This window comes from Chenopodium album, chromosome 15, assembly GCF_948465745.1.
Source record: "Chenopodium album chromosome 15, dcCheAlbu1.1, whole genome shotgun sequence".
Taxonomy (NCBI): Eukaryota; Viridiplantae; Streptophyta; class Magnoliopsida; order Caryophyllales; family Amaranthaceae; genus Chenopodium; species Chenopodium album.
Window position 1 is genome coordinate 25,604,967 of NC_137848.1, and position 14,229 is coordinate 25,619,195.

Consider the following 14,229-nt stretch of genomic DNA (forward strand, 5'->3'; position numbering starts at 1 on the left):
TGGATTATGTCACCAAGTGGATAGAGGCAGAGGCGATCAAAAACATCAAGACTAAGGACGTCATCTCCTTCATCTGGAAGAATATCATCATCCGGTTCGGGTGCCTATGTCTATGGTTTTTTATAACGAACCTCAGTTTGAGACGCCTCATCTCAAGACTTGGTTGGGAGATCAAGGGATCTCACAGTGTTTTGCATTAGTCAGTCGACCCCAAGCAAACGGCCAAGTTGAAGCCTTTAACAAGTTAATCTCAAACGGCATGAAAGACGAACATATTCAAAAAAGGCTTTCTGAATCATATGAAAGTCAAACGCATTCAACAAAGCTAATTAAATCAAATGAAAGCCAAACACATTCAAACAAAGCTTTTTGCCTAAAATGAAAGTCAAATGCATTCAACAATGCTAATTAAATCAAATGAAGGTCAAACACATTCAAATAAAACTTTTTGAATGAAATGAAAGTTAAATGCATTCGAAATAGCTAATTGAGTCAAATGAAAGTCAAACATATACAAACAAATATTTTTATAATTTTGAATAGCCAATCTGACCGTTCCCCGGTCAGTGATTGCTATTTCTTCTCCTTCTTCACCTCCACCAGCTGATCAATTTTTCTTTTCTTTGCGGCTGCTTGAGGGGGTGAATCAGGGTCCTTGACATCGTCAAGGTCTATTGGTCCTTCGACTGACCGGCAGTAGCAGTCGTTGGTTTGACGTTTGAGAGATAACACTTTCTTGCCGTCTTCTTATCCCGGTTGAGGGGGCCGACAGAGCCATCATCTTTTTCATACTTGAGCAGCATAAGAGCTGGGATGTTGACGGCCTTGCACTCGTTTAGAGTGGGTCGGCCAAGAATAATGTTGTAGGCGGTCAGCTCTTTAACCACTAAGAACCGGACGATCATATGTCGCCCTTTTCCCTTCTGCGCCAGCCGGATAGACTAGGTGCACGACCCCTCCCCCATAGCCAACAAGTGGATGGGAGACGTCGCGCAGGTTGTCCAGCTTATAGCTCAGCTTGAACAGACACTTGTAGTTGATGGAGCTACCCGTGTCTATAAGGATTCGACCAACCAGCTGGTTGGTGACCTTACACTCAATGATGACTAGATCGTCATGTGGCCGGCAGACTTTGCCCCGGTCCTTCTAAGTGATGAGGACGTCTGAGAATGTATTACTGGTGGACGCCTGTCCATCATCAACCGAGTGGATCATCTTCTTTAGATGATCCTTGGTGCCCTGAATGGTGGGGCACCCGCTTGCGAACCCGCCTACTATTGTGTAGACCGGATCCTTGTCGGTGTCCGAGCTACTAATAGGCTGGACAGTCTTAGACGACTGCCCCGGATTCGTCTTGGAAAGCTACTTTGGATTCAAGACATTGGACTTCAGAAAGCCCTTGTTAGCCAAACGGTTAAACGTCCGCTTGAGGTTATAGCAGTCGTTGATGTCATGGACTAGATCCTCATGGAAGTGACAGTATTTATTCTTATTCCGCGACTGAACGGAACTCTTCATCGTATTTAGCTTCTCAATGGTCAGTCGGTCCTTCATCTCCATGAAGATGGAGTGGCAGTCTATATTGAAATCATACCGAGAGACGTACGGTTTGAATTCTTTCTTTTTCTATTTGGCCGGCTGATCAGGCTCATCGACCGCCCAAACTTCTTTTCTCTTTTTTCTCTCTTCAGCTTTCTGAGCCGACTAAGCAGACCGACTCTATTTTTGCTTGTCAAACTTCTTAGAATTCGACTGATGGTTGGACGAGCAGAGGTTGGTTGCTTGAATAAAGCTCTCCGCCTCTATTAACGCCTCTTGAAGGGTGAAAACCCTATTTCGGACAAGGTCGACCTTAAAGGTCGACCCATCCTTCAGACCGTTGAAGACCAAATAAAGCTAATTCAATTAAATGAAAGCATTCAAAAAAGCTAATTGAACTTAAAGATAAATGCATTTAAAAAAGCTAATTGAGTCAAATGAAAGCCAAACATATTCAAATAAACCTTTATAAATTATATAAAATTCAAATGCATTCAACAAAGCTAATTGAATCAAATGAAAGCCAAACACATTTAAACAAAGCTTTTTGAATCAACAGAAAGTCAAACACATTCAAACAAAGCTTTTTGAATCAAATGAAAGTGAAATGCATTCAAAAATGCTAATTGAGTGAAATGAAAGTCAAACTTATTCACACAAAGCTTTTTGCCTCAAATGAATGTCAAATGCATTCAAAAAAGCTAATCGAGTCAAGTAAAAGGCAAATATATTCAAATAAAGCTTTTCGAATCAAATGAAAGTCAAATGCATTCAACAAAGCTAATTGAATTAAATGAAAGCCAAACACATTCAAACAAGGCTTTTTAAATCAACTAAAAGTCAAACACATTCAAACAAAGATTTTTGAATCAAATGAAAGTCAAATGCATTCAAAAATGCTAATTGACTCAAATGAAAGTAAAACTTATTCAAACAATTATTTTTTACCACAAATGAATGTCAAATGCATATAAAAAAGATAATTCTGTCATATAAAAGGCAAACATATTCAAATAAGGCGTTTATAATCAAATGAGAGTCAAATGCATTTAACAAAACTTATTAAATCAAATGAAAGCCAAACACATTCAAACAAGGGTTTTTGAATCAAATGAAAGTCAAACACAATCAAACAAAGCTTTTTGAATCAAATTAAAGTCAAATGCATTAAAAAACTCTAATAGAGTCAAATGAAAGTCAATTTTATTCTTACAAAGGTGTTTTAAGCAAATGAAAGTAAAAAACATTCAAACAAGATAATTAAATCAAATGAATGTCAAACACATTCAAATATTACCTTTTGAATTAAATGAAAGTTAAATGCATTCAAACTAAGCTTTTTGAATCAAATGAAAGTCAAATGCATTAAAAAATGCTAATTGAGTATAATGAAGGCCAAACACATTCAAACAAAGCTAATTGAATCAAATGAAAGTCAAATGCATTCAACAAAGCTAATTAAATTAAATAAAATCCAAACGCATTCAAACAAAGCTTTTTTCTTCAAATGAAAGTCAAATGCTTTCCACATAGCTAATTTAATCAAATGAAGGTCAAACACATTCAAATAAAACTTCTTGAATCAAATGGAAGATAACTGCATTAAAAATAGCTAATGGAGTCAAATGAAAGACAAACTTATTCAAACAGAGCTTTTTGAATCAAATGAAAGTCCAACACATTCAAACAAAGCTTTTTAAATCAAATGCAAGTCAAACACATTCAAACAAAGCTATTTGAATCAAATAAAAGTCCAATGCATTCAAAAATGCGAAGTGAGTCAAATGAAAGTCAAACTTATTCAAACAAAGATTTTTGAATCAAATGAAAGTCAAACCCTTTCAAACAAAAATAATCGAATCAAATGAATGTCAAACAAATTCAAATATTGCCTTTGCAATCACAGGAAAGTCAAATGCATTCAAAAAAGCTAATTGAGTCAAATGAAAGCCGAACATATACATATAAAGCTTTATGAATCAAATGAAAGTCAAATGCATTAACCAAAGCTAATTGAATCAAATGAAAGCTAAAACCATTCAAACACATTCAAACAAGGCTTTTTGAATTAAATGAAAGTCAAAGAAAATTTATAAAGCTAATCCAAAGTAGGTCGTTTTCTATCGTTTCCTTGAGCCAAAGAAAATTTATAAACACTCGACCAACCTAATACGAGTATATGGTAAGTCAAGGGTCGAACCCAAGGGAATGAGTAGGTGCAAGCTATAGCCTAGGTCAAGCTACTTTGAAGATTGAGGGAAGATGCGGTTGGTAACTAAGGTATCGGGAAAACTAGATTAATCGAGAAATTCAATATACTAAACACTAGGGATATTGCTTTCACATGCAAGCTCAATGATTATACTAATTGAAGGATCACTCAATCAATTTAAAGGTTACAAAGGACAAAAAATAGTTGCAATCAAAGGAATTCAAGAGCTATTTCCTATAAGCCAAACTAGGGTTCACTATGAATGGCTAGCTAGGAAAATCACAATCAAAATCAATCAATTAAAGCAATTCTCAAATCAAGGGTTCATGTCATTGAAATTTGCAAAGCAATCTAGATTAATCTTATAGGTTGATCACTCCTAGTCTAATTAATCACATGCACAACCATGTTAACCAATTTAATTGCAACAATTCAATCAATCAAGGATCATCAACTAGCAAAAATCATCAATCTAGCATGCTTCCCCTTCTCCTTAGCAACTAATCAACTCACTAATCATGGTGAAATTGAAAAACAAACAAATTTAATCAAAATCATATTCATTTCAAGTTCAATCAAGAAGGAATTAAATCTCCTAACAAATTCCAAAGCAAGGAAAGAAATTCAAATCAAACATTCAAACATTAAAGGAAATTGCAATAAGCGTAAATTCAAGGGAAAGAAATTTCACAAACCTTCATTGATGAGAAGAAGAAATCCAAGATTAAAATGAAATCCAAGATCAAATTCTAGTACAATCAAGTATCTTATGCTTCTCTCTCTACTTTCTCTCTCTACTAAATCTGGAAAAATATATGTCAAGTACAAATTAAATTATCCCCCTAAAAGGGAAAAGATTAAGGGTATAAATAGAAGAAGCGAGCGAAGGGGGCGGGGAAAGAAAACGGCGGAGGCTAGAGCTTTGGTTCAAGGTTTCAGGCAAAAGCCTAGTGAGAGTCTCTATGAAGCACGGGAGAGATACGAAGAGTATCAAAGAGAATGTCCTCACCACGAAATTCCCACTTACCAAATTATTCAAATCTTCTATGGAGGCCTTAGTCCTCAAGGAAAATCTTGTTTAGATGGGGGAGCCGAAGGTCCTATAATGAACAAAACGGAAGAGGAAGTGGTGGACATAATTGAAGACATAGTGAGGTACTATAGAGATTAGCAAGTTGGAGAAAGAGAGTCAACTAGCAAGAGTAGCTCTTCGGTGTACTCGGTTGATCATCTCAATGTAATCAACAATCTATCCTCACAATTGACAAACTTGGGGAAGGAGATGTCTGCTATCAAGGCGAAGTTGGAAAGTGCTACCTACCAAGTTTCAAGTCTTCCCTCCCAATCTAAGGGGAGAGGTATGTCTTCTAATTCTCAACTCCCTCCCTCTTCTAATAACATGCCTAGTGGATGCTTGTTTTGTGATGATTGCGGGTCGTATGATCATAATGTTTCTAGTTTCCCTCATGCATGTATGGATGTTTGCGATGATCAAGATGGAAATGTGAATGAGCATGTGAACTATGTGTCAAATAATCATGATTCCAGGTTTGAGAATCAAAGAGGTCAATGAAATAGGAATTACAACAACCATGACAATTTTGACAACTACAACCAAGGTGGTGGTAATAGGATCCATAGGAACCAAAATTCCCAAGGTAACTATAATAACCAAGGTTATAGTAGCCAAAATCATAACCAAAATTATGGCAATCATAACCAAGGTTACGGTAACCATATTCAAGGTAGAGGTATTTGGAACAATCAAAATAGTGGAAATTTTCAAAATAATTCTCAAAGGGGTCCCCTACCCGGTTTTGTGCCAAAGGCCCAAAATGATAATTCCTATGTTCAAACCTCTTCTTCTTCACATAGAACTAATTTGGAAGAAATCATTGAAAATCAAACAAAGTTGTTGAACAGTTACATGCCGGTAAGTGACAAGAAATTTAATGAAATGATGACTCATAATAAGATGCTTGAACACCAAATTTCTCAACTTGCTAATGCTTTGAAAGACCATGCTAGTCCTTCTTCTTTACCTTCCCAAGGCCTAGATCCCAAGAGACTGGTCAATGCTATTGTCACAAGGAGTGGTAAGGTTCTTGAGGAGAGTTTTCCTAGGAAGAGTGAGACCAAGGAGAGCACAAAAGAGGTTTTGGTTGAAGATGAGAGAGATGGTGCATCTTTGAGTGAGGTTGAGATTGAGAAGCCTAGTGAGGTGAGAGTGGAGAAACAAATTGTGAAACCCAAGCTTCCTTATCCACAAAAATTCATGAGACACAAGTCAGATGAACAATTTGGAAGATTCATTGACATGCTCAAGCAACTTCACCTTTCTCTAACATTTACCGAAGTTGTCACCCAAATGCCTAACTACGCAAAATTCCTCAAAGACGTTTTGAGTGGTAGGAGGACTTTTGATGGTGTAGAGACGGTGAACTTGACCGAGAATTAGAGTGCAATCATAATGAAGAAGATGCCACCTAAGCTAAAAGACCCCAGAAACTTTTCCATCCCTTGTGCCATTTATAAAATGCGAAATGCCTTATGTGACCTAGGAGCTAGTATTAGCCTTATGCCATATTTGGTGTATCAAAGACTTGAGCTAGGGGAACTCTTACCTAATAGAATAAGAGAAAACAACCTTCACTTGTCCCTATAGCTAATTCAATCAAATGAAGGTCAAACACATTAAAATAAAACTTCTTGAATCAAATGAAAGATAACTGCTTTAAAAATAGCTAATGGAGTCAAATGAAAGACAAACTTATTCAAACAGAGCTTTTTGAATCAAATGAAAGTCAAACACATTCAAACAAAGCTTTTTAAATCAAATGAAAGTCAAACACATTCAAACAAAGCTTTTTGAATCAAATAAAAGTCCAATGCATTCAAAAATGCGAAGTGAGTCAAATGAAAGTCAAACTTATTCAAACAAAGATTTTTGAATCAAATGAAAGTCAAACCCTTTCAAACAAAAATAATCGAATCAAATGAATGTCAAACAAATTCAAATATTGCCTTTGCAATCACAGGAAAGTCAAATGCATTCAAAAAAGCTAATTGAGTCAAATGAAAGCCGAACATATACATATAAAGCTTTATGAATCAAATGAAAGTCAAATGCATTAACCAAAGCTAATTGAATCAAATGAAAGCTAAAACCATTCAAACACATTCAAACAAGGCTTTTTGAATTAAATGAAAGTCAAAGAAAATTTATAAAGCTAATCCAAAGTAGGTCGTTTTCTATCGTTTCCTTGAGCCAAAGAAAATTTATAAACACTCGACCAACCTAATACGAGTATATGGTAAGTCAAGGGTCGAACCCAAGGGAATGAGTAGGTGCAAGCTATAGCTTAGGTCAAGCTACTTTGAAGATTGAGGGAAGATGCGGTTGGTAACTAAGGTATCGGGAAAACTAGATTAATCGAGAAATTCAATATACTAAACACTAGGGATATTGCTTTCACATGCAAGCTCAATGATTATACTAATTGAAGGATCACTCAATCAATTTAAAGGTTACAAAGGGCAAAAAATAGTTGCAATCAAAGGAATTCAAGAGCTATTTCCTATAAGCCAAACTAGGGTTCACTATGAATGGCTAGCTAGGAAAATCACAATCAAAATCAATCAATTAAAGCAATTCTCAAATCAAGGGTTCATGTCATTGAAATTTGCAAAGCAATCTAGATTAATCTTATAGGTTGATCACTCCTAGTCTAATTAATCACATGCACAACCATGTTAACCAATTTAATTGCAACAATTCAATCAATCAAGGATCATCAACTAGCAAAAATCATCAATCTAGCATGCTTCCCCTTCTCCTTAGCAACTAATCAACTCACTAATCATGGTGAAATTGAAAAACAAACAAATTTAATCAAAATCATATTCATTTCAAGTTCAATCAAGAAGGAATTAAATCTCCTAACAAATTCCAAAGCAAGGAAAGAAATTCAAATCAAACATTCAAACATTAAAGGAAATTGCAATAAGCGTAAATTCAAGGGAAAGAAATTTCACAAACCTTCATTGATGAGAAGAAGAAATCCAAGATTAAAATGAAATCCAAGATCAAATTCTAGTACAATCAAGTATCTTATGCTTCTCTCTCTACTTTCTCTCTCTACTAAATCTGGAAAAATATATGTCAAGTACAAATTAAATTATCCCCCTAAAAGGGAAAAGATTAAGGGTATAAATAGAAGAAGCGAGCGAAGGGGGCGGGGAAAGAAAACGGCGGAGGCTAGAGCTTTGGTTCAAGGTTTCAGGCAAAAGCCTAGTGAGAGTCTCTATGAAGCACGGGAGAGATACGAAGAGTATCAAAGAGAATGTCCTCACCACGAAATTCCCACTTACCAAATTATTCAAATCTTCTATGGAGGCCTTAGTCCTCAAGGAAAATCTTGTTTAGATGGGGGAGCCGAAGGTCCTATAATGAACAAAACGGAAGAGGAAGTGGTGGACATAATTGAAGACATAGTGAGGTACTATAGAGATTAGCAAGTTGGAGAAAGAGAGTCAACTAGCAAGAGTAGCTCTTCGGTGTACTCGGTTGATCATCTCAATGTAATCAACAATCTATCCTCACAATTGACAAACTTGGGGAAGGAGATGTCTGCTATCAAGGCGAAGTTGGAAAGTGCTACCTACCAAGTTTCAAGTCTTCCCTCCCAATCTAAGGGGAGAGGTATGTCTTCTAATTCTCAACTCCCTCCCTCTTCTAATAACATGCCTAGTGGATGCTTGTTTTGTGATGATTGCGGGTCGTATGATCATAATGTTTCTAGTTTCCCTCATGCATGTATGGATGTTTGCGATGATCAAGATGGAAATGTGAATGAGCATGTGAACTATGTGTCAAATAATCATGATTCCAGGTTTGAGAATCAAAGAGGTCAATGAAATAGGAATTACAACAACCATGACAATTTTGACAACTACAACCAAGGTGGTGGTAATAGGATCCATAGGAACCAAAATTCCCAAGGTAACTATAATAACCAAGGTTATAGTAGCCAAAATCATAACCAAAATTATGGCAATCATAACCAAGGTTACGGTAACCATATTCAAGGTAGAGGTATTTGGAACAATCAAAATAGTGGAAATTTTCAAAATAATTCTCAAAGGGGTCCCCTACCCGGTTTTGTGCCAAAGGCCCAAAATGATAATTCCTATGTTCAAACCTCTTCTTCTTCACATAGAACTAATTTGGAAGAAATCATTGAAAATCAAACAAAGTTGTTGAACAGTTACATGCCGGTAAGTGACAAGAAATTTAATGAAATGATGACTCATAATAAGATGCTTGAACACCAAATTTCTCAACTTGCTAATGCTTTGAAAGACCATGCTAGTCCTTCTTCTTTACCTTCCCAAGGCCTAGATCCCAAGAGACTGGTCAATGCTATTGTCACAAGGAGTGGTAAGGTTCTTGAGGAGAGTTTTCCTAGGAAGAGTGAGACCAAGGAGAGCACAAAAGAGGTTTTGGTTGAAGATGAGAGAGATGGTGCATCTTTGAGTGAGGTTGAGATTGAGAAGCCTAGTGAGGTGAGAGTGGAGAAACAAATTGTGAAACCCAAGCTTCCTTATCCACAAAAATTCATGAGACACAAGTCAGATGAACAATTTGGAAGATTCATTGACATGCTCAAGCAACTTCACCTTTCTCTAACATTTACCGAAGTTGTCACCCAAATGCCTAACTACGCAAAATTCCTCAAAGACATTTTGAGTGGTAGGAGGACTTTTGATGGTGTAGAGACGGTGAACTTGACCGAGAATTAGAGTGCAATCATAATGAAGAAGATGCCACCTAAGCTAAAAGACCCCAGAAACTTTTCCATCCCTTGTGCCATTTATAAAATGCGAAATGCCTTATGTGACCTAGGAGCTAGTGTTAGCCTTATGCCATATTTGGTGTATCAAAGACTTGAGCTAGGGGAACTCTTACCTACTAGAATAAGAGAAAACAACCTTCACTTGTCCCTATGGAACATTTGCTTACAGAAGAATGCCGTTTGGCCTTTGTAATGCTCCCGCAACATTTGAAAGATGCATGATGAGTATATTTGGAGATATGTTGGAGGAGGAAATGGAAGTGTTTATGGATGACTTTTCCACGGGCGGTGTTTCATTTGAGGCATGTCTTGAAAACATTAGGAAATTTTTGGCAAGGTGTGAGAAGGTGAACTTGGTTTTGAATTGGGATAAGTGTCACTTCATGGTGGAAGAAGGCATAGTCCTTGGCAATAAGATTTCTCACAAGGGGATAGAGGTGGACAAAGCAAAAATTGAGGTTATTGAGAAGCTTCCACCTCCAGTAAATGTGAAAAGAGTGAGATCTTTCTTAGGACATGCCTGGTTTTATAGAAGATTTATCAAGGATTTCTCGCTTATTGCAAAGCCCCTCAATGATCTTCTTCAAAAGGATGCCGAGTTTTTATTTGATGATAAGTGTTTAGAGGCATTTAATAAGTTTAAGAAGGCTCTAATCTCTACTCCTATTGTTCAAGCCCCAAGATGGGATTTACCTTTTGAGTTGATGTGCGATGCGAGTGATTCGGCAATTGGAGGTGTCTTGGGTCAAAGAGTGGTAAAGAAGCTACATGTGATCTATTATATGTCCAAGACTCTAAACGGTGCTCAAAGGAACTACACCATAAAGGAAAAGGAGTTTTTGGCTATTGTTCATGCTTTTGAAAAGTTCTGTTGTTATTTGTTAGGTTTCAAGACCATTATCTTCCCGGATCATGTGGCTCTCAAGTACTTTTTTGCTAAGAAAGAACCAAAGCGTAGGTTGAACCTTGGGTGCTCGAACTTCAAACTTTTGATATTTAGATTAGGGATAACAGAGGAGCGGAAAATGTTGTGGCGGATCATCTATCTCGTCTTGAAGATCCTCAAATTCATGATAATGGTTCTCCAATTGAGGATAGGATGCTTGACGACTTCTTATATGCTATTGAGGCAAAGGAGCTCCCATGGTTTGCCGACTTAGTGAACTTTCTTGCATGTGGGGAGTTTCCACCTTCCTTTTCTAAGAATCAACGAAAGAAGCTCAAGATAGAGGCAAGACACTATCTGTGGGATGATCCTGTTTTGGGTGTTTTTATCCCTCGGGAGAGTTACAGCTCGAAGACCGGTCCGGAGCGGCCTGTACCTGCAAGACAAACGGAGACACCGGTTGGAAGGTGCTCCGCCTCCGACGATCAAGTTAGTAACTTGAAAGGAGAGAAAAAGGTGCGGAAATTTAGGTGGGGATCTGCTAGGATTTCTAGCTCGGTTGTCTCTATCAAAGGGACAGTTTGTAATAAGTGGAAAAACGTGCCCTCTAAAAGAGGGGAATCTCCCTATTTATAGGGTCCTTGGGAATTGTGCCCCTAATTAGGTCACAGAACCCTAATCAGTGGTGGGCTGCGCCGCATTGTGGCTTTCTCGGGATTTGGGCCGGAAGGCCGTCATTTCCCCAAATATCTGGGATGACACGTGTCAAGCAGGGATAGGTCCACTTTGGACCATCCTTGGGCTGACACGTGTCGCCCTCTGATTGGGCCACATGGCGGGGTAAAATTACCCTAAACATTTTCCCCTCACAGATGTGACGTGGCACGCCACGTGGCATCTGTGACACGTGTCACTCTTTGAATGGTGGTAATTTTACCGCCAAAATTTTACTGTTTACCTTCTGGGTAAATTACAGGAATACCCCTTCGTTTACCCTCTTTATATAGCCGTTTACCCTCATATTTTTGTACGTTTCACAAAAATTTTCAGAGTAAACTTAGAGAGAATCTTCAAAGAGAGAGCAGAAGTCACCCGTCTGAGTCAAGCGCAAGTTTAAGAAAACTCAGCCTCTTCAACACAGGCGGACCCGTCTACCTTCAGATCTCAAATCTAAAGGTACCGTCTCTGACTCTCTCAGCTCTTTTTTCATTTTACCGCTTGTATATATTCCTTGCAATAAATGGATTCATCACCAACACACAAGGCACAACCTAGGGTAGAATCCAGCCGTTCACCAGGGACGGCTGAGTCTAGGACTGGTAGTGCCGTCTCAGGGTGTTGGGACCACCCTCATGCTTGGATTCTGACCATTTGCGCGTCTGTGCAGGGCGCAATGGCTCGGACTATGCAGACGGCACAGGATCCCAATTATAGGAGCGAAGGATCAGGCGGCCAAACTCCTCCTGACTCGCTTTTGGACGAGTGCGACCAAGGCGGTGAGGAGGCCGCCTCAGCTTCCGTTTCCCAATCTGGGGAGGAGACGGGAAGCGGACTTGACGTCTCTTCCTCAGAGAGCAGTGACGATCTTCCTCCGCTTGAGGATAGTGAGGAAGAAGAAAGGAAGAAATGGAAGGAGAAGGACAATCCCTTCAAAATCCACGTCTCCATGAAAGACATAGACCTCATGGAAAAAGGTCTTAAAAACTTTTTGAAGATGCACCCTATGGGAGACGGGTGGAAAATAAGGGTGCCTCCCCCAAACGGTACCATTTCCTGGGAAAATGAAGAACGAAACGCTAACGGCTACTTCGGCTGTTATGAGGCGGCGTTCAAGGCAGGACTTCGCTTCCCCCTTCACGAGGCGGTGAAGGCAATTTTGAGAGGCTATGGCCTCGGAGTCTGGCAACTTACCCCCAACTCTTGGGCAAATATTCTGGGGTATGTTGCCGCCTGTGAATTCCAAGGAATTCACCCCGGCTGGGAAGCCTTTGCTAAGATGCATTATCTTAGTCGCAACCCAGGCGGGTACAGAGCGTGGTATACTCTAACCACGTTCCCTCAATACATGATGACCTTGGACAAGGTCTCAAAATTTGACGGCTGGAAGCACAGATTCTATCTGCTGACGGCTCCCACCAGGCGGGAGAACTTCGAGCTCCGCCAGTACAATAAGAAGCCCGACCTTCTGGGTCGGAAATGCTGTCTTCCCCGGATCCCGGATGAGGACTTCGACGAAATAATTGAGGCTGACTTCTTCGGCCTCACAGACGCTACACTGTCAACCGGGGAGACAATAAAAGTCCCCAAGAACTGGATCCCTAAGAGCGCCTGGCTTAGGGATGAATGCTTTCTAGCCGCCTGCGGGCTAGGGCACATGTTCACCAGACGTACGCGCCTGAATAATTTTCGTCTGTACTACTTTTATGTCGGAAATGTTTTTGATGATGTACTAATTGATTACCCTTTTTGTTTTTGCAGAAGAAGCTTTGAACATGTTGCCAGACGAGAAGACCCCCAGACGGTCCTCTGCGCAGATCCGCCGTGACTTGGCGGAGGCCCAGGCGCGAGAGCTTAAGGCCAAGGTAAACGCCTGACCATTTTTGTGAGTTTACTTTCAAAGTTTCCTTCCTTCGACTGCTAACATTAACTTGTTTTATTTTTTCAGGGAGGAGAGGTGGACAAGACGTTTGAGAAAAAACTCAAACGGGCTAGGGAGGAGACCACCGCCTCTAACCCCAGCAAGACCTCAAAAAAGACCACCTCCACTGCAACTCCCAACGCCCCAGTCGGGAGACAAATGCGGATAGGGGGGAGGAATGAGAGAGTGTCCGGCTCTGTTGGCCTTGACTTGGTCAACCCCCTATCTACAACCGGGGGGTTCACCACGCCTGCCGGCGACTCCCGTCTGGCCGGCTCTGCAGGTAAGAACCCTTTTGAATCCCCGCCTGAGCTGGGATTGCCGTTGCGAGTGAAAACACACTCCCAGCAGACGTCATCCTCAGACGGTCGAGACCAGATAGGCGCTGCTTTAGTATCTCAATCTGACGCTGATTATGGTGCAGATCAATCTCCCCGTTGGCCAGACGTCCAGAAGCATGCCAAGGCCATGCTGGATGCTGTCAGCAAACGGGATAAGGATACTATACCGGGGATTGAGACGTTCAACCTTGAACGTATTCTGACCCTCCTTGCTGAGGTAAAACACTTGAACTATTTTTCAATAATTTTCTCCAAGTCTTTCTCCGCCTGCACTACTAACCTTGTTTGCTTTTGCAGGCTTTGCTGCGGGTAGACGGGCTCAAGCGTCCTTACACCCGCAAGCGGGATGAGGTAAGACGGGCCAAGCAGTCCGCCTCAGACGCCAATAATGTTGCTTTATACTCGTGCATAATTGACGATCTTGAAACTAAAGCAACCCAAATGACACAGGCGGCCAAGATTTCAGAGCTGGAGACGGATCTGCAGGCGGCCAAGAAAAAGGCTGAGGATGCTGAGTCGGCCCAAAAGCAGGCAGAGGTGGACCTCCCCAAGCTCAGGGAGGACCTCAAGAAGGCCCAGGAAGACCTCCAAAAGCTTCAAGGAGTCTCTTCAGAGAATGCTGATTTGAAGGGCAAAATTGCTAAGTTGGAGAAGCAGGCGGCCAAAGCTCAGGATAACTTCCGAGCAACTCTCTAGGCGGATCAAAACCGTCTGGTTGCTGAGATGGCCGCTGAATACGAGGCTATGATGAGGATTGC

General features: G+C 40.2%; 2 pseudogenes; both read right to left on the minus strand.

Annotated features, from left to right (window-relative positions):
* Positions 1–4,669: 4,669 nt before the first annotated feature.
* LOC145583607 (small nucleolar RNA R71) lies at positions 4,670–4,768 on the minus strand (annotated as a pseudogene).
* A 3,245-nt stretch (positions 4,769–8,013) lies between these two features.
* On the minus strand, positions 8,014–8,112 carry LOC145583609 (small nucleolar RNA R71; annotated as a pseudogene).
* Between the last annotated feature and the right edge of the window lie 6,117 nt (positions 8,113–14,229).